General features: G+C 37.5%; 1 protein-coding gene across 3 annotated transcripts in view; it reads right to left on the bottom strand.

Annotated features, from left to right (window-relative positions):
* Window positions 1-20792, bottom strand: part of LOC123526242 (D-glucuronyl C5-epimerase-like) — a 120694-nt gene extending 99902 nt beyond the window's left edge. For 2 of the 3 annotated variants that reach the window (XM_053522881.1, XM_053522877.1), the window contains exon 1: window positions 20677-20792. The gene's annotated coding sequence lies outside the window, so the exon portion shown is untranslated. The remainder of the gene's footprint in view (window positions 1-20676) is intronic. The other variant, XM_053522878.1, reaches the window with a different exon arrangement.
* Between the last annotated feature and the right edge of the window lie 559 nt (window positions 20793-21351).

Genomic DNA, 21351 nt, shown 5'->3' with positions numbered 1-21351 from the left:
TGGTATATACTTAGTAGTTTGTGCTATATGACTGGTATATACTCAGTACTTTGTGCTATATGACTGGTATATACTCAGTAGTTTGTGCTATATGACTGGTATATACTCAGTAGTTTGTGCTATATGACTGGTATATACTCAGCACAATCTTTACTGGGTTAATATGTGTCAAAAACTCGAAATTAAACTGTGAAATTAATTTCTGATGTCATGTAACAAAACACTTATCAAATGGCTTGTCAGTCAACAGAAAAAACTACTGCCCTTGATCCTTCAGACATCATGCAATAGTTTTGACTGCAGGGTTTTTTTCCGGCTGTTTTTATAGCCCTTATTCAGCTATATTCCCAATGCCAAGAAGTATGTATTTTTCCCAAAATGAGTGCAAAAATTCCCAATCTACATTCTGAAAAAAAATTCATCAAAATTGCACAAAAATTTACCAAATTATGGACAATTTGTAATGGAAGTATGTTAAAGAGGTTGTACAATTTGAAAAAAGTGTATGAGAAAGTGCTTAAACACATCCTTACTATATCCTATGGGACTAAATATTTCCCAATTTGGAACATTTACGTGTCAAAATTCCCAATTTTGGGGGTATAGGCTAGAAAAAACCCTTGGGGGTATAGGCTATGTTCCCAAATTAGCTAGAAAAAACCCTGGACTGTTGACTGGCATGTCATTCAGTATTAAAGTGTAAAATCACGTTGTTCAATCCCAACAACACTTACATACCCAAGAATAATTGTAAAAGAACAAGGGGGTTGAGAAATAATCTACATGCACATAGAAGCAGTAAGCTAGCTTTATTTTCTTTCAATGAAAAAACATGCTGGTAACAAAAATGAAAAATTTTGACAGGGAAAATTTAAGACCACCTCTTTCATTTCTGCCTGAAGGGAACCATAAATGTTGCTGTCAATACAATGTTATATGAGCAAATAAAGTCAGGTCCTAGCGACCTTATGTCATTGTTTGTTTACTCGTCCCCCTTTTAATTGCAAATATTTGCAAAAGACTTTCTTCTTTCTTCAATTAAATTTTAGTCTAGGACCAACAATATGATGTTATAAGACGAACAATTGAAATTACTTTTCCTTTAGGCTTAAAATCTTGTTTATATAATTATAATATCCAATATCTAATTATTTTCGGATTATGTACCACAGTTTAATTGCTTTTTGACAAGTGGACTCCTGGGTCTGCTCTGAGAAAACAAAAGTTTCATAATTTCTTAACACTTTCTGCTAATCTCATAAGCAAATGTTATTTTATCTGAGGTCAAATTTAGAAAATACTATATAATATAACCTTATTACGTAATACAATACTGACTTTTGCAACCAGGTACAGAAGAAAATAAAGCCAAATAAAAATGTGAATACATGTAATTTATACAATATTGTATACCTGATGGTATGGGCCAATCTGTGATAATCTTCTAACTTAAAAGTACATTAAATTTTAAACACAAAAATGTTTAAGAAGAGTTTTGAGTAGTGTAGTTGGGGAAGGGAAGTAATACAGAAAAAAACTTTCACTAAAATGGTACAGGACTTGCAATAATAACCTCCCCTGTTTGAAAAAAAAGGTTAATTCTTGACAACAGATTTCTTGCAACCAATTCAGAAATTCAGAAATAAACCGTAGGATATTTTTATTGTGAGTATGGATTCCACCTTACACCTTAACAACATTAAAATGAACATTTAAAAGATAAACTGCCATGAATTTCAAGTTTATTACCACGTCTGAACGTCTTTATCACTCTGTTAAGATGAAATATCTGCAGTAACAAACATTCCAGCAGCCTTCTCAATTATGAAATGGAAAAAATGATGACAAACTATGAAAACAGCTGAAATTTCTTATAAATTATCTGATGTATGGGGGAAAATACAAACCCCAAATATTCATCATCCTAAGCGACACATAAAAATGAGAGAAAATAAGTCTAGTCAGGTGTTCTGTCCTACTGTCTGGGGATGGACCTCTAGACTTTCTCAACAGGAATATTGGTGCAGAGTATAAATTACTGGATCTTTTTCATAACAACACAGTTTAAGCATGAACAATCACTGGTAATTAGAAAAAAATCACTTTACTGTATGTATCTCAAAATATCTGTATGGTTGATAATTTTAATAATGTTAAAAGCAGATAAAGCAGTTGCCCAAATAGAGAATAAATTTGCGTAATTACATGGTTAGTAAAACACAACTTCATACGGAATCCTGTTTAGCTCATGTTGTGTATCGTTTGTCTTGTTTTATTTTGATGGACTACTTGCAACACGACGCATGATACACAACACAACAAACAACAATGTGACATTTTTCCAGTTGTCATGTCATGTTATTGTATGCCCTGTTGAATGTTGACTATCTACTCTTCTGGTTGATGCACAAAATAAAATGTGCAACATGGTACAGTACAGCTAGCGCGGCACCTTCAAAAACCCTTGTAATTAGCAACACAACACTCAGCAGAAGATACAACAGGGGACAATTTGATGCCATATAGTGACATACATGTTGCATGTCATGTTGCATTGTCATGCATTATGTCGCACGTCTCATTGCAAGCCACACATTGACATAGAAGGGTAGACGGTCAACACACAACATGATGCATGAAACTGCAATGTTCAACCCATAATATTACTGCTGACAATACAACATGCCATCATAACACTAATGTGGCACATTGCGTCTCATTGTCCTGAATTGTTTTAGATGTCATGTTGTGTTGTTATGTGTCATGTAATGTGTCGTATGGCACATCAACCTAAAACACAATGGATGACACACCACATGAGCTAAACAGGCTTCAGTAACTTCAATATTACACATGAACTGATACTGTCTGACCCATAAAGGGAGGTAATCAAAATGATTTATTCAATAATGATATCAGCTATGTTGAACAAATATTCAAATCTATGACACATATCTGAAAAATAATATCTGAAAAAAGGACTGAATATAAAAATATGATATACAGTCTAACCTGTACTAACGGTCACCTCCGATCAGCGGTCACCTCGGTTCAGCGGTCATTTTATGACGCCCCAGACAGATTTTCCTCTATTTTATCACTTTATTCAGCGGCTACCTGCCATCCGCAGCCAGCGGACACCAAAATTGCCTCCCGACCGCCGTATTTGACCCCTTTCAGCGGCCATTTTTCTTCCAAAAACAATCATTTTTAGGCCGAAGATACCCGATTTTTGAGAAGCACGTGATTGCTAAATTTCGCGTGACTTCACCACAAGAATGACAAAATGACATGAGCTTCTCAATTAAAACTGATAACCAAAGGTGTAATCCCCTTTTTGTTATGATCAAATATCCAGTAATTATCGGCAATTAGCGTGTCACCTCGTGTCAATTTTGTTGTTCACAGTTTGACCTCGGTTAAAGATAATACTCGATAACTAATTAGTAGTATAATATTTGTGATTTTTTTTTATACTTCTGTCATCAAAAATTAATACTATTAAATTTATATGACATTGTGTTTGAAAAAAATATAAACCACTCTATCTTTTACGCAACGTAACTACAATCATAGATTTTAACGTAGACAATAAGCGCGGAGAGTAGCTTCCCTTACTAAAATGGCGAAAATTGTAAACAAACTTGTTTTGAACTTGGAAAATAAACTTGAAACTTGAAACTTGTCTGTAACAATTTTTGTAGTAAAAAAACACGCCAGAGTTTAAGATTGCTAAGAAGACCAGTCGTATTGCGAAGGCAAATGCACGTCATTGTATCCTGGTAAAATAATAATGGAAAAACCCCCAAAAATTGGGCCTAAAGGCTAAACTGGCAAGAAGTCTGAAAAATACATATATTGGCTGCACCTCCAATCAGCGGTCACCTGGCTTAAGCGGCCAAATTGTCTGCTTCCTTTGGCTGGCTGCTTAAGACAGGTTAGACTGTATATTATTTTCATAAGGAAAAATGTGTTAGCCACAATTTAATCAAATTGCATTATTGATTCAGTGCCATTTTTCAACAGTACTGTAATGAACCTGTGATGGCTGTCAGTCAACCTGACTTTGCCTTAAAAACTTACGGTACATGACTGTGTACCTAAAGTAACTGAAGCAAAGATCGAACACCAGACATTCTACTTACAGTGAAATCTAGGTCGGCATTATAAGCATCTAGTAATTGAATTATATAACATCAAGGGCAGATGTGGGACAAAAAGACTGATATTTGAAAATAAACTGATAACATACTGGCAATATAAGATCTATATCAGAGAAAAAAAATTCAACATTCATAAATCATCTTTTTTATAGTCCAACTGACTGTACATCATGATCCAGCATCAATTTATCTCCGCTAAGATATGAAAAATAGTTTATCTCTTTCAGTATTTTAAGACAGAAGAAAACATTGCTATATGTAACCAATGTGTTAGTTTGGCTTAGTTTACTATGAAATTAATACTTTCCAACAGTCTTTCTGTTACCTTATAGCTATACAATTTAAGGTCTGACCTCTCCACACTAACTTCTTCACACGTCCACACTGTCTTCTCAACACTGACTTCTCCACACTGACTTCTTATACTGACCTCTCCATATTGACTTCTTCACACTGACCTCTCCATACTGACTTCTTCACACCAACCTCTCCACACTGACCTCTCCATACTGACTTCTTCACAATGACCTCTCCGTACTGACTTCTTCACACTGACCTTTCCATACTGACTTCTTCACACTGACCTCTCCATACTGACTTCTTCACACCAACCTCTCCATACTGACTTCTTCACACTGACCTCTCCATATTGACTTATTCACACTGACCTCTCCACACTGATTTCTCCACAAGTAACTGACAGCTTATAAACATGAAGCAAAGAAGGGATAAAACAATAACCATAACTAATTTGCATATGAACTGGACAATTAATCTGACTATGATATATCAATATTTTTTCTGTTATTTTGCAAGTTCCCTAAATATTTCTCTTGATTTAACAAGGCAAATCTATGGTGTTTCATACTTATCACTACGAATATCAATGCAACTGTGAACTGTCACCTTAAACAAAATGATATCATGCCTTTAATCCAGGAATTTGCAAAAATCTGTATTTACAAACACTGCTGGTATGCCAATCAATTTTCATGGTTTGACATGTTTACAACATTGTCTTTCAACATTGTTCTCTCATAAACAGTGATCATTTAACCTGTCCACCTGTACATGTCTGTCATCATTACATGCCAGTCATCTGTACATGTCTGTACATTTGTATATGCTGTTATCTGTACATGTCTTCATCACTGTACATGCGTCATTGTCATGTTGTATATGCCAGTCATGTGTACATGCTGTCATCTATCTGTACATGTCTGTCATCTGTCATGTTGTCACATATGCCACGTCATCTGTATTCATGTCCTGTTATCTGTCATGTACTGTCATCTGTATGTCTGTCAACTTAATGCCAGTCATCTTGTGTCACTGTTCGTCTTGTCATCCATTACAACGTATATGCCTGCATGTATATGTCCCTGTTACCTGTACATGCTGTGCATGTCTTCACTGTAATGCCTGTCATCTGTGATGTCCTACGTTTTGTATTATGTGTCTGTCATCTGTACATGTCTGTCACCTGTATATCCCTGTCACCTGTGCATGTCTGTCATCTGTGCATGTCTGTCACCTGTATATCCCTGTCATCTGTGCATGTCTGTCACCTGTATATGCCTGTCAACTGTATATGCCTGTCACCTGTACATGTCCGTCACCTGTATATCCCTGTCATCTGTGCATGTCTGTCACCTGTATATGCCTGTCATCTGTGCATGTCCGTCACCTGTATATGCCTGTCAACTGTATATGCCTGCCACCTGTACATGTCCGTCACCTGTATATCCCTGTCATCTGTGCATGTCTGTCACCTGTATATGCCTGTCATCTGTGCATGTCCGTCACCTGTATATCCCTGTCATCTATGCATGTCTGTCAACTGCCTGTCACCTGTACATGTCCGTCACCTGTATATCCCTGTCATCTGTGCATGTCTGTCAACCTGTATATCCTGTCATCTGTGCATGTCCGTCACCTGTATATGCTGTCACTGTGCTGCATGTATGCCGTCACCTGTATATCCCTGTCATCTGTGATGTCCTGTCACCTGTAATGTCCTGTCACTGTATATGCCTGCATCTGTACATGTCCGTCACCTGTATATCCCTGTCATCTGTGCATGTCCCTCACCTGTATATGCCTGTCAACTGTATATGCCTGTCACCTGTACATGTCCGTCACCTGTATATCCCTGTCATCTGTACATGTCCGTCACCTGTATATCCCTGTCATCTGTGCATGTCTGTCACCTGTATATGCCTGTCAACTGTATATGCCTGCCACCTGTACATGTCCGTCACCTGTATATCCCTGACAAAAAGCCTGGTGAAAAGCTCTTTCTAAATGGAGGGGGAAAGAGTTGTTCCCTCGTGTGAAATGTGTGTGAGTTTGGGGGTTCTCCTTTGAGATTTTTTTAAATTATGCATGCAAGCATATTTTAGGGTCTTGGACATAGTTTTAAACACAAAGAATGATGACATTTTGGTTGCTGAAAAAATCTGCATTTAAACAATTGAAAAATCTGAACAAAAACAACATGCAGAGATTTTCCAAACTACTCAGTAAGTAAACAGATATTATATTTCTTACTTTAATCTCACAATCGTAAATCTATGTTCTTATATATTTCCAAACAAATGTGTGCAGGGGTTTGGGGTCCTGCGACATGTTTTGTGTTTAAACTATACAGGCAAACGGTGATTTCTATAAGATTGGGTCTTCGTTGGACATACAGTTTATCGCAAAAAGAAATATAACATTTCTGATAATATTTATGGGATAAACTTTCCAAGATATTTTCTAAAATTAATGCATGCACTTGGTGAATTCTGGGCATACTTTTGGGTCTCAAGGACTGTTCCTTTGACCATGGTTTTTCAAATTTTATTCTCTGACTCAAAACCCTCAACAAAACTTTTATTACAGATTTTGCTTCTTCATTGTTTCATTCTCAACAAGAGGTGAATTTAAGGCAAATACTTAAAACAAATCAAATCTTCTATAGATTTACTTTAATATAAAAACTTCAACATGTCATTCCATACTGTCAGACATACAGATAACATTTATATATGAATACATTGCGTTCCAAAATGCACACAATAAACACATGCAATTTTATCATACTGAATAAAAATACCAAGAGAATACATTTATTCAATCAGTATCACCTTTGAACTATACAGACATTAATCTGTGACGGAGGTTACTTATAAACTGCCTGAAGTCAAGTGACTGCTATTATGTCATGGTATAACAGTAGGATGGTCCATATTATGTTTGGAAATTAAATCAATTTTACAAAGATTGTATTTTACTAAATACTATTAGACAGAAACATATTGATACAGTCACTGATCTCAGACCTCCTTCATTGTATTTGTTAGTTTTTCAAATTAAGCTCAAGAAATTAATATTAAACTTTATACTATTAAGTTTATTCGCATCAATGGCTCAAAATAATGGAAAAAGAGTTCGCATTTGAAGGGACCCTGTTGTTTGTAATCTATATTTTCAACTATTCATTTGAAATCATTTTTTAACTGTGTTCTAAATAACTTAAACAAACTGTTACCCACCTACAGGATTTCCACTGGCCCTAATTTTTTTTCCTCACAAAATATCGAAGTCAACGACACATAGGGGGAGGGGGCGTCAAGTGGGTTTATTCTCCAACACACTGTGCATGTTGCAACAATTTGTCATTTTTACAGTTTTTTCATTATTTGATTGTAAAACTCTTATTGGGGGATAAGTGGGGGGGGGGGGGGGAGTAAGGGGCTCTCCCCTTGGAAATTTTTGAAATACAGGCATGAAATGGTGGCTTCTGGTGCATTTTTACATCCAAAATGTTGAGATAATGGAGAGTGTGTGTGTGTGTTTGGGTTTAACGTCTTTTTCAACAATTTTTCAGTAATATAAACGACGGTGTCTACTTGTAGCAGTGAGCACAATGCCCAACTTTATAGTGCTGCCTCACTGGAATATCACGCCGTAGACATGTGACATGATACCCCACCCAGTCACAGTCATTATACTGACACCGGGCTGACCAGTCCTAGCACTATCCCCTTAATGCTGAGTGCCAAGCGAAGAAGCTGCTAGTACCATTTTTTACGTCTTTGGTATGACGCGGCCGGGGATCGAACCCACGACCTCCCGCACTGGAAGCGGACGCTCTACCACTAGGCTACCGAGGCGGTACAAAGAGATAATGGAGAGGTTAGTAGCCTTTTGATGAAGGGGGGAGGGGGGGCTCAGGGGGTTTCCCCCTGGGAAATTTTGAAATACAGACATGAAATGGTGGCCTCTGGTACATTTTTAGGTCCAAAATTTTGAGGTAAAGGAGGGGTTAGTACCCTGGAAAAATTATAAAATACAGGTATGGAATGGTGGCCTCTGGTGTGTTTCTTGGTCTAAATTTTGAGAAAATATTATTATTATTCCTTTGCCAAAATAGTAGGGTACTTCTCAGCAAAAATTACAAAATACACTTGCATAGGTAGGTCTTCTCTGAATGACCAAAATTAATTTGAAATTGGGATCGCGAAAATGTGTGACAAACGAAAACAAGAGGGCCATGATGGCCCTATATCGCTCACCTGAGTTTAACTGCTTTCTTGAAAAAAATTCTTTGCTAAAGCTAAACAAATAACCCCATGGGGTGGGGTCAATTTGACCCCGGAGGTCATGATTTGAACAAATTTTGTAGAAGTCTACTAGGCAATGCTACATGTCAAATATCTAAGATCTAAGCCTTCTAGTTTATTTTTAGAAAAATTTTGAAGATTTTCCTATGTTAAATCAAGTGACCCCTGGGGTGGGGTCAATTTTAACCCAGGGGGTCATGATTTGCATAAATTTTGTAGAGGTTCACTAGGCAATGCTACATATGAAATATCTATGCTCTAGGCCTTCTGGTTTATTTTGAAGATTTTTCTATGTACAATCAAGTAATCCCATGGGGCGGGGTCAATTTGACCCCGGGGGTCATGATTTGAACAAATTTTGTAGAAGTCTACTAGGCAATGCTACATGTCAAATATCTAAGATCTAGGCCTTCTGGTTTATTTTTAGAAAATTTTTGAAGATTTTCCTATGTAAAATCAAGTGACACCTGGGGTGGGGTCAATTTTGACCCCGGGGGTCATGATTTGAACAAATTTTGTAGAGGTCCACTGCAATGCTACATGTCAAATATCTAAGCTCTAGGCCTTCTGGTTTATTTTTAGAAATTTTTTGAAGATTTTCCTATGTAAAATCAAGTGACCCCTGGGGCGAGGTCAATTTTGACCCCGGGGTCATGATTTGAACAATTTTAGTAGAGGTCCACTAGGCAATGCTACATGTCAAATATCAAAGTCAAGGGCTTCTGGTTTTTGAGAAGAAGATTTTTTAAGATTTTCCTATGTAAAATCAAGTGACCCCTGGGGCGGGGTCAATTTTAACCCTGGGGTCATGATTTGAACAAACTTGGTAGAGGTCCACTAGGCAATGCTTCACACCAAATATCTAAGCTCTAGGGCTTCTGCTTTTTGAGAAGAAGATTTTTAAAGTTTTTCCTTTTGGTTGCCATGGCAACCAGAATTCTGTATGGAATTCAATTCTTTGAAAATTTTTTAAAGAAGACCATTCAAGAAACAACCCTGTGAAGTTTCATCAAAATTGGCCTGTTGGTTTAGGAGGAGATGTTGTTTAAAGGAAAGTGTGGAAGGATGGACGACGGACGGACGCCGGACGGTTAGCGATCACAATACCTCACCCTGAGCACTTTGTGCTCAGGTGAGCTAAAAAGGCAATCAAGATTAGCATTATTTATAAAATGAAAATTTATAATGTATTTTCTATGACCAGGGTTAATTTTTACCATTGATTTCTGTTTGTTTATCGCAGTTTTTCATTGGACTTTGCCAAAGTCAGTCTACGATCATGATTTAAAATTATTAGAAATTATCACGGATGTCCCGTCAGTCATTCATTCCGAAGTTTTGCTACAAAATATAACTTTGAAATGGCTACTTTGATACTACTTTCGTGATTCCGCTCATTAAAACATTGCCGAGAAATTTATAACTGATGTGCGTTTTTCATTTAACACCTGTCATTGCCTTTTACGTCAGTCCGTGAAACATGATTTTCATTTCTTTGACAATATCAGCAATTACTTCAATCAACGATGACATGTAGAGGCGGAGCTAAATAATTTTGCCGATAAAATACGTCACGCGTTCTACATCCAAAGCTGTCATTGGTTTCTCGCATGTTTAAATTAAAGTCAGAGATGGCAGCGTTATGTAATGGATGTCGAATTGCTAATCCCTCCGTTGGTGACATGCTGTGTATTGTGTAATATGAACGGAAACGGACGCGGGTAATATTGATTTTTAGGCTAGATAGAGAGTACTTTAGACAAAGAAATACACATTTAAAAACAAGAGCTGCCACTAATGGTGACAAATGCCCCCGCAGTGCCTTGACCTTTGACCTGGTGACCCCAAAGTACTAACAGTATGTGAAGTTTGAAGGTCCTGGGTGCAGTGGTTCGTTAGTAAAGTGCCTTTATGCAAAAAGTTAACATTGGACCATGTGACCTTGACCTTTGACCTGGAGACCCCAAAGTCAGTAGGGGTCTTATACTCAATACGTACTATCAGCATGTGAAGTTTGAAGGTACTGGGTGCAGTGGTTCGCGAGTAAAGTGTCTTCATGCAAAAAGTTAACATTGGCCCCTGTGACCTTGACCTTTGACCTGGTGACCCCAAAGTCAGTAGGGGTCGGGTTCTCAATAAGTACTATCAGCACGTGAAGTTTGAAGGTCCTGGGTGCAGTGGTTCGCGAGTAAAGAGCCTTAATGCAAAAAGTTAACATTGGCCCCTGTGACCTTGACCTGGTGACCCCAACGTCAGTAGCGGTTGTGTACTCATTAAGTACTAACAGTATGTGAAGTTTGAAGGTCCTGGGTGCAGTGGTTCATTAGTAAAGTGCCTTTATGCAAAAAGTTAACATCGGACCATGTGACCTTGACCTTTGACCTGGAAACCCCAAAGTCAGTAGGGGTCGTGTACTCAATAAGTACTATCAGCACATGAAGTTTGAAGGTCCTGGGTCAGTGGTTCACGAGTAAAGTGCCTTCATGCAAAAAGTTAACATTGGCCCCTGTGACCTTGACCTGGTGACCCCAACGTCAGTAGCGGTTGTGTACTCATTAAGTACTAACAGTATGTGAAGTTTGAAGGTCCTGGGTGCAGTGGTTCATTAGTAAAGTGCCTTTATGCAAAAAGTTAACATCGGACCATGTGACCTTGACCTTTGACCTGGAAACCCCAAAGTCAGTAGGGGTCGTGTACTCAATAAGTACTATCAGCACATGAAGTTTGAAGGTCCTGGGTCAGTGGTTCACGAGTAAAGTGCCTTCATGCAAAAAGTTAACATTGGCCCCTGTGACCTTGAACTTTGACCTGGTGACCCCAAAGTCAGTAGGGGTCGTGTACTCAATAAGTACTATCAGCCTGTGAAGTTTGAAGGTACTGGGTGCAGTGGTTCGCGAGTAAAGTGCCTTCATGCAAAAAGTTAACGTTGTGACGAACGAACGAACAAACTAACAGACGGGAACAGACAGTTGAAAACTAATATGCCTCCCTTCGGGGGCATAAAAATACATTTAGGGCAAAATATTTTTCCGCCACTTTTTTATTTTTTTCGCCATTGGCGTATTTGGTGAATTGCAGCGGAAACCCTGGCTCGAGAATACATGTATGTCGAGAACACATGACGTCGGGATATATTTGATGCCTCATAAATAATTCTGTAATTCTAGACTAGGTATTTCAATGACCTTGACCTTTAATGTAAACAAATATGGCAGCCGTCAATTGAAAGTAGAAAGTGCCGCTCACTTCAAAACTTATAAATTCACTCATGATCTTTTCGGCAGAAAAGACATTTTCTTTAAAAACAAATTCGGTGGTGAAACTTTGCTTTTATCTAGTAACATAGAAAGTTGGAATAATTTTCAATTTTCATAAATACAGCAGCAAACAAAAAGAAATTTCTACTGATGACAAAGTACCTTGCAAGTATCCTATTTTTACCGAAATAAAATCATTATTAGGGGTGTAACGATACATCGAACTATCGATGCATTGCGATACTAAGTGTCCCGATAGCATGCATCGATAGAAAAGTCACGATCCAATAACAATCGCCGATAGTTCCTTCAATAATCGATAGTTTCGATAGTTTTGAAATTTTAGTAAATACAGAAATAATTTATAATTTATAAACCAAGAAACAGAGCCAGCTTTCATTTGCACCTCGGAAAATGTTTACGTCTCCATTACAATAATTACCCTCACGTAATTAAACTACCATAAAGGACTGAGAAGTCTGGGAGATAATTAATAAATTTAGTTTCTTAGAAACTTTGATTAAATATGTTTAAATAACCTGTTAATTTTATATGAGAAAATGTACTATGGACATGGAGAAAGAATGCCAGTTGGTAGCTTTACTGTATAAAATATGATGGCCGATAACTATTGCAATAGTATCGCAATAGTAACCTGCAATAGAATAGTATCGCAATAGTTTTTAAGCAATATCAATAGTATTGCAATAGTCAAAATTGGCCTCAATAGTCACCCCTAATCATTATCAACTCGCATTTACAAGCGATTTGCCTCCAAAACTACCAATCGTAGAGTGCTCACTGCGCATGCGCAACGGAAGTTATGAAACTCTTAGGGAGAAGCAATTATTCACTTTCTGTTAATATCACCACTAACGGGGAAGTAACTTAAACATTGCTATTTAGCATTCTGAAACTTATCCCTTTGTTGGGAGTAGTGGTCTCCCTTTTGTTTACATTTTTTCTTGCATCAAGAAAGAAAAAGTAGGAGAAAATATTTTATGGAGCAGGATCTTTTTTTTTTGCAATAAATTAAACCAATTTTTTAACATTTTTAGAAAGATATTGCCTTATTAAATGAAGTGATACTTTGAAAAATAGGAAATGTATTCTTTATAAAATGTCATTGAAATAGCTACCTAGCCTACCTCATAGGGTTGTCTAGGAATACAGAACTTCTGTAATCCTAGAATCTGAACCAAATTGCCAATGTGAAATTAAAATTTCCGGTAGAGCTCTACTGCCAGTATACTCATACTGGGAATAGCAATAACAAACTATTCCTTTTCTTTTAAATAAATGGCACACACTATAATATTATACTGTTAGAAAGGTCTATTTTTATGAGAAACAATGGTGAAAACCATTTTTTAATAGCTTTATCTGTTAAAAAGTTATAACGAGTTAAACCTGGTGACTGTCAGAAATTCATCTGTCAAAACTAGAGCAAATCCATATCGGAAAATTGAAGAGTTTTTTGTCAAGGGAAGTAATTTGTTTAAAGTTTATTACTAGAGCGTCAACATTAAATCGCCCCTATTGGGTGTACGCACCTATTGAGTGTACTATATACTGACTAAAGGTTAGGGTTAGGTTTAAGGTAGATTTAATTGTGTACATTCAATGCGTGCGTACACTCAATGCAGGAGATTTAATGCCGACCTAACTAGAGCGCACCTGCTGAGGGGGGTATTTGGAAACGATGGCACAAAAAAATGCAAGGTTAAACATATATTTTTATGTTATCAACTTTTTCTTTAATGACTAAATTCGATAAAAAAATGGGTCCTGGAAAGTCCGGTCAATAGGCAATGCCATAATTGTCACCAAAAAAGACCTATTTTCAGTTGTATTTTTTTTTAATATTGCTTTAATTTTCCGAAAATAAAAAAAATCACCCCCTTCAGAGGCCTCTTATGAAACTTGTGGTTTGCCGAAGATCCTCAATGCCACCATACAGTTTCTGGTGGATTGAGGTATCTATCGGCCAAGTCGCAGCCCGCTCCTGGTCATTCCTTTTACATCTCTGAAGTATATGCTCCGCAGTCTGATCTTCTTCACCACATGGACAAGTTGGCGATGATGTCAGTATGTATTTCTTGTACATGTGAGCATTGAGCTTGTTGTGCCCTGAGCGGAGCCTGACCATCATCACTTGTTCAGACCGATCAAGGAGATGAAAAGCATCTTCCTCCATTCTTGGTCTCGTTAGTGCCTTGATGATGGTGACTTTCTCCTTGTAACTCACAGGTTCTGACTGAGCTCCTAGCTTAGCCAGTTTGTCTGCCTCTTCATTGCCTGCAAGTCCACAATGGGATGGAATCCACTGAAGTGCTACTTTGCAGGTTATACTCAGGCTCTGCATTCTCCTGGCTAGCTGCAGAGCTTTATTGTTGATCAGAGCTTCCATGACAGACAGTGCATCTGTGAGAAAGACGACTGAGGAGCTTTCTTCTGCCGAGTCTTCAACCATTGAGACGGCCTTCATGAGTGCTTCAGTCTCTGCCTTGTAATTGCTGCAGTGTTTTCCTGTGGCTGCATGTAGTGTTTCTCTCTTGCCAGATGGGTATTGAATGAAAACTCCTGCTCCTCCATCTTTGACGGCGCATGTGGCTGATCCGTCTGTATAGACATGAGTCCATAATTCCGGAGGATAGTCTTCATTGATCATAGCAAGTGTGAGGCTCTTCCGAATGCCTTCATCCTCTTGCTTCCCGCGGTCAAGACGAGGAACAGCAAGTCTCACAGTCACTGAGGACAGATCATTCGCTAGTGGGTTTATGATGTCTTCACTACCTAGGGGAGTCGTTGGTATGCTCAGCTCAGTTTTGAACTCTCAGTTGAGTTTCTTTGCCTCATGTACAAAGCTGCTACGTTTGAGCCGATTCTTTGTGTAGCCATCTAGCTTGGCTTTGATGGGATGGTCTTGAAAAGACCTGAACTTCTCTGCTTGAAGTAGAACCTTTGCATATCTTCTGTCTTGTAACGGCTGTGTGCCTGTTAGCTTCTCCATGAAGGAGATTGGTGTTGACTTTGTAGCACCTGTCATGATCCGCAATGCTTGGTTCTGAACCTTGTCTTAAGCCTGTTGGTTAGTTTTGGCAGTAGTGGACCAGGCAGTTGATCTATACTCTAAATGGGGTCTCACTGTTCCCTGATATACTGTCTTGAGTATTTGCTCATTTGCTCCCCACGTTGTTCCAGCAAGTTTGCGCATCATGGCAACAGGCAAGCTTCCTACGGGCCTTCCCTTCTGCTTGACTAATGTGGGGCTTCCAGGTTAGCCGTTTGTCAAAGGTCACTCCAAGGTATTTTTTGATAATTCTATATTAGTATGATTCATGTACACAGGCCTCGATCTTAACCTACTTTTGCTGGTAGCCAGCAGGGCTACCAACTTGTGAAATCAAGTAGCCCGACCAGGTTTTTGGTAGTCCTGTTTTGGAAAAGTGAAAAATATATTACAGTCTTCCAGTCTTCGCCTTAATTTTTTTTCAGCACTTGTCCTTTCGGGCAAGTAAGTTAAGAAAACCACTTGGCTGCCCGAAAACATTTTTAATTGCCCGAAATCATTTTGTTTATAAATATGATGTATTTTAGTTTATGCTTGATTCAACATTCAGTTATTTAAATGGTAGGCAACTAACCTACCCACACTATCCATGGGCAGGCTAAGCCAACGTTAGTGGATAACCATGTTGCAATATTCAAGTAACTAGCAGACAGAAATTATGGGAGAAAACTGTAGAAAAAAAGTAAAACCTATACCAGTATCTAGTTATATGCCAGGCGTGGGGTTCAAATTTGCACTACCCTTCTAAAACTGACTTTTTTAGCCAGGGCCTTTAAAATATAGTGTAGCTGTTCAAATTTAACTGCAATAATGGATCAGCCCGGTGTCACCCCCCCCCCCCCCCCAACCCCCCAAAAATGTTGTGTTTCTGGTGGCATGGCCAAAAAAAGTAGGGTCGGTAGGTCGGTATTTTTTTTTTTAAGAATTAGTATCAAGTAAATGTAGCCTATTATCACAGTCCGGGGCGACGTGGACACAATAATCATCATCAACCCACCCGTGTTTAAAGTGAAAATAAAAACATTAACAATTATCGGTAATTATTCTGTTGATAAACAAGTAATTGGCCTTGTTTCCATCATCAATTAAAACCCCCTCAAAGAGCTAAAAGAAGTGTGCCGGTATCATGGCATAGATCTGAAGTGGAGATCAAAGTGGTTTAGTTGCCGGAGATTGTCATGGCATTATGTCATGTTTTCGCGCCATGTGGCACATCAATGTCTGATCGTACAGCCTCGGTTCTTTAAATTGCTGAGAAGAAATCAGTAAAAAAGTATCTTCTTTATTTTTTTTTAAAAGCGAATGTGCAATATCCTGTATAAACTGACAGGTAAATGTGTCAAACGATAATAGTAGATATCCTACCTCTGTGACCTATTTGCCCTCAAGGAATTTACATTATTGTCTGAAAAGAATATAATAATATCTGAGTGTCGAGTCAAAAAAGACATGTACAAAGATTCATTTACTTATTAAACTTATTAAAAACCACAGCGACATCATACTGCTTTATTTTAAAACAATCATTGTTTTTATTTACGTTCACGAGGTCCCGTAACCTATTCATCCGCACTTGAAGAAATCTGTTTGCCAAAAATCGTTTTACTCGATGTATTTAAATTGTGCCGCTTTTTCATTATTTAAGATTTTTTAATTCTGTGTTTTGTACTTTCTTGTCAAAAGTCTGAATTTTATGATCATAGTATTTATTATTTATTTTCTTTTAGAAATAAATAAATAATTAAGATCGCGCTGTTTGAAATTTTACAAATAATTGTATGAAACTTCGATCGTTTTTATAGAATTTTGCCTATATTTCTGTCGACATCTTATTAAAATCGTTATAGAATTCAAACTGTATTACTTCTAAAGCGGTGCTGAAAATTTGAATATTAAAAAATGAATGCACTACAACTTAGTACAAGCGTTTTTTGTGTATGTGTCGATAAACATTTAAGTAACGGCGATACGATAGGTCGCACGTGCTAGTGGAATGGAAAATTACTGGCATGACGTTTTGATATCTTTACAATTCGCAGGTAAATTCCAGTCAATCCAGGTAATTTTTAGGCCATACCAAATTGATTAATAGTTCTTCGGAAAATTTTCAAAAAAATTTGGAGCGGGCGAGCGAAATTTTTATTTTATTTTTTTTTTCTCAATTTTGATTTTTTCAGAGGCGGGTAGATTTTACATAGAGCGAGCGGGCTTTTTTTATATTTTTTTTCCCAGCTTGGACCCTTGAGGAGGCGGTTATGATTATACATGAAGTTAACATTTCTTTAGAAATAACACAGAAATCAAACATTTACAGTGTGGGTAACACAGTATATAGCTTTTCTATTATGTTTTAAAGACTACATGAATGATTTTGCAAATAAATTCTTGCCAAACCTCACTGAATCACTTTGTTTTTTTTTAGTTATAATTTCTAAGGGATGAGTGTCTTATTTTTAATTTTGATTTTTCTACATTAATCTGAAGGCCTGCCGATTTAACGGCACAGCATGAGGAATATTTAAGACAAAACAGGCACATGTGTGGAATAACATTTCTTCTGAAACACAGTTAGATGGCTTCGGCACATGAACAACTTTGTGCCCCTAGTGGAACTCCAACCCATAGAGGTGAAGGGAAGTAATAAACCACTTGACCAGTGAGACCAAACAGAGTTGGTCATACAGATGCTTTGGCATTGCCCGAATCCCTTTGGAATAATTTCTTAACAGATCAGGCTAGCTTATGTTTTTGTGGTGGAGATTCATTTCAGGCAAAAATGATAACAAGACTGACAAAGAATGATCCCAATATGGCCACCCTTAAAGTGTTATATGGCCACCCTTAAAGTGTTGTTTGTTTTGCTTTGACTGAACTCGAGTTGGGTAGGTCTGTTTTTTTTTTCAGTTTTTTGTTCCGTTCTATCAATTCATAGCCAAGTAATAGACAAAAAGGCAAAATTGGGGTTACAAAAGGACAGATTTTATATCTACACTACTTATTCGAAAAGCTAAACAATTTTTAAATTGACTAAATGCGTTTCGATAGAATATCTGACTGCTGTACGAAAGAAGTTACGTTCAAAAAGATTTGGGCCTAGACAATGTGATAGGTCGGTCAGGATCTGTGAACAAACATTTTTTTTAAGACAGTAGTCGGCCTCAGCTTTGGGCTCTAGATATAACATACTGAACTAAACAACTGATAACAAATGGTTTGAAAACTATATCTGAACAATATTTCCAAATATTTTAACTGCATCCCCGTGCACGTCTTACAAGTCGGGCTTCGTCCCTTTCACTGTATTGAACAAAAGTAGAACGTGTCTACTTCATTACCTACCGACACATCGAAGGCCATGTGTGGCACTAGCACAGACACTCCAGATTTAAAACAAATGATGAACAACACCATAATTCCTGACTTTTTGAGTTTTGGTCATCAGTAACATGTATTACGGACGCATGAAATCCGATCAATATTACTTTGACGCATTAAAACAGCGATAAAACCTGCTTTGCCGTTATTATTCCGGACCGCGTAATAGGGGGAAAAAAATTTTTTCGGAGATTTTTATGTACGTGTGGGCGGGTAATTTTTATTTTTTTTTCTCGGGAATGAAATTATTGATGCGGTTGTTCCGACGAACGACATATCAATTTGGTATGGCCTTAGGGATGTAATTTCTGAATTTTGTAAAGTTACTTTATATATTGCAAATCTGAAGTCATCAATTCATGCATAAATATACGAAAGCTAGTAGATCTATTTAGCATGTTCATTTCAGATTCATGAAGTTCTTTTTGTAATTATTGTGAAAATTAAGGGATTTAAATTTCGAAAAAATGGCCAACCGGTGCTATGCGGACCGAAAATATCGTTGTCATTTAAAAGGAAACATCAGATAAATCGGTGAAATTTCACGCTTTTATTATTAACATGTTTGAAAACTTAGTAGCCCGACGGACTACCCAGCTTGGGAAATTCGGTAGTCCGTCTGAAAAACTGGTAGCCTCGGGCTACCGTCAAGATTGAGGCCTGTGTACAGCTATTTTTGTTTCCCAATTATTATGATACTATTCGAAACAAAAATGGCAGCAAAATTCCTCGTAAACTAGAAATTTACCACTGAAACAAGGTAAAACTACATAATCTCAGATTAAAAAATATATACAGTAGATATTTTTACATATTTGAAAAGATAAATCTAAAGTTCCTTTATAGTGAGCTCGAAGAGCAGGCCCAAAGGGCCTGCTTGAGAATCGAGCTTTATGGTAACGCAAATATACTTGCACACTTGGTGATTGATTTGAAAAGTTTCGTCGGAAGTTTTTAAAAAGCGCACCCTAGCGGATAGGTGCTCACAGGAAGAACTTCTTTCCGGAGTGAATACAGAACTTCATTCAATTGCTAAAAATTATTCATCACTCAACACTAATGAAAGAATGATTTCCAGTTGTTTGAAAAAAATATTATTTGCATTTAAAAGATCAAGCATCGGCCAGAAAATGGAAAAAATGTCTTTAATAAGCAGAAAGAAACGGGAACGCGGTAATGACGTCACCGTGACACCGGCTCCCATAAATTTTGCAACGTATGATATTCACTGTTATAGGCATGGTGACACTAAATGTAGACTTTTTTCAAGCGAATAGGTTCTCGTGAATTCTTGTGACTAGTGAATAGTTTCTTTGTGACAAATAAATGATGCATAATATTTTTAGATAAATCCGATTTCTTTGAGCTCGCTTTGAGGCTTTGCCTTAGTTCATATTAATTTATTTAATGAAACTAAACAATTGTAATTTGATTAATGAATAATGAAACTACAGCCGATTGAAGCAAGAAAGGTTTATAGGGGATGAAAATCCCCGAGACGGTAACGTCCGTATATAGATATTCGTCTTTGCTGTTTGCATATACTGAGGCAATTTTTTCGATGTTTCCGGTTCCGGTTTATATAAAATCCGCTGACTGGTTGTCTTTATGAACATCCGAGCACCCCGAATTAGTCATAGAAACTCGTAAACCGCGCTAACATGATTATTTTACTTCTTTTTCGTAATGAAAACTGTACATGCAACTGAAAAACACTTTTAAAACAGTAAGGAAGTGTAAAGACCGTCAAGTTTCTGCGTGGAGTGCAAACAAACAAAGCTAGTGCGAGAACGCTGAATGACGTCACCGGCATGGCTTCCGTAAATTTTGCAATTGTATGATATTCGCTGTAAAAGGTATGATGACACTAAATGTAAACTACAGTTTAGAGCAAAGTTTCACTTTCTTGAGCGTTGAATATTTCTTTCTTAGCGGATATATAAAAGATAAATCCCCAATGCTAGGCGGTGCCTTAATTCATAATAATGGTGATAGATAGCGCAGCGCTCAAGTGCCCGATACGTTGTTATAAATTCCTACTGGGAAGATCATCTGATGTAAGTGATGAGTGATGTTTTTTCTCACCAAAAAAAATTATACAACATAATCAGCAGCTTGTCCTCTAAACACTCACATACAAAAAAGCTTCTGAAATAACTAATGTTTACATCTTTACGAAAGAAAATGTTTATTCTTACCAGAAAATGAGATTCTAAAGGAAAACAATCCTGGGAAAGTTCCTGAGAAAATTCGGAGAAATTCTCCAAAATATTGTGTCGCTGTAAGAACTGTGTACCTGTAAAATTTGCTAATATCGGATACGAATAAATCCCGTTCTACTCCGGGATAACGTGAGACGTTACAAATAAAGCTATTTTGTCCTGTATGATATATCAAGTAAATAAATTTCTTGGTGCTGTCATAGTTAGGGCCATTTTAAAATCAAAAGAATATTTATAAATGACCTTTAAAGTACAAGGAAAGCCTGAAAATATGTTAAATTTATATGAAAAACAAAGACAAATATCAAACAGGGAATGCCACGTACCAAAATCGCAGCCTCCCCAAAACGAAACATACAGCACGCAGACGTGCACACCACAAACACACACACAGGCCGACACTCACAAAGCCAACACACGAGGACAAAACGAACAAACAAAGGAACACACATACATACACGCGCACACACACAAAGCCTACACAAGAGGACAAAACGAACAAACAAAGGAACACAGTGGGACACCGCCTTGGAACGGTCAGTGGCAAAAACACCACTGGGGAGCTTAAACCGGTTTATGGTGCGCACCCAACCTCACTCTTACCCCCACCATGTTCCAAAGACACGGGACAGTGTAAATAAAGGTAATCCC

This window comes from Mercenaria mercenaria, chromosome 14 (genome assembly GCF_021730395.1).
Source record: "Mercenaria mercenaria strain notata chromosome 14, MADL_Memer_1, whole genome shotgun sequence".
Lineage (NCBI taxonomy): Eukaryota > Metazoa > Mollusca > Bivalvia > Venerida > Veneridae > Mercenaria > Mercenaria mercenaria.
This window is presented reverse-complemented; position numbering and strand designations above follow the sequence as displayed.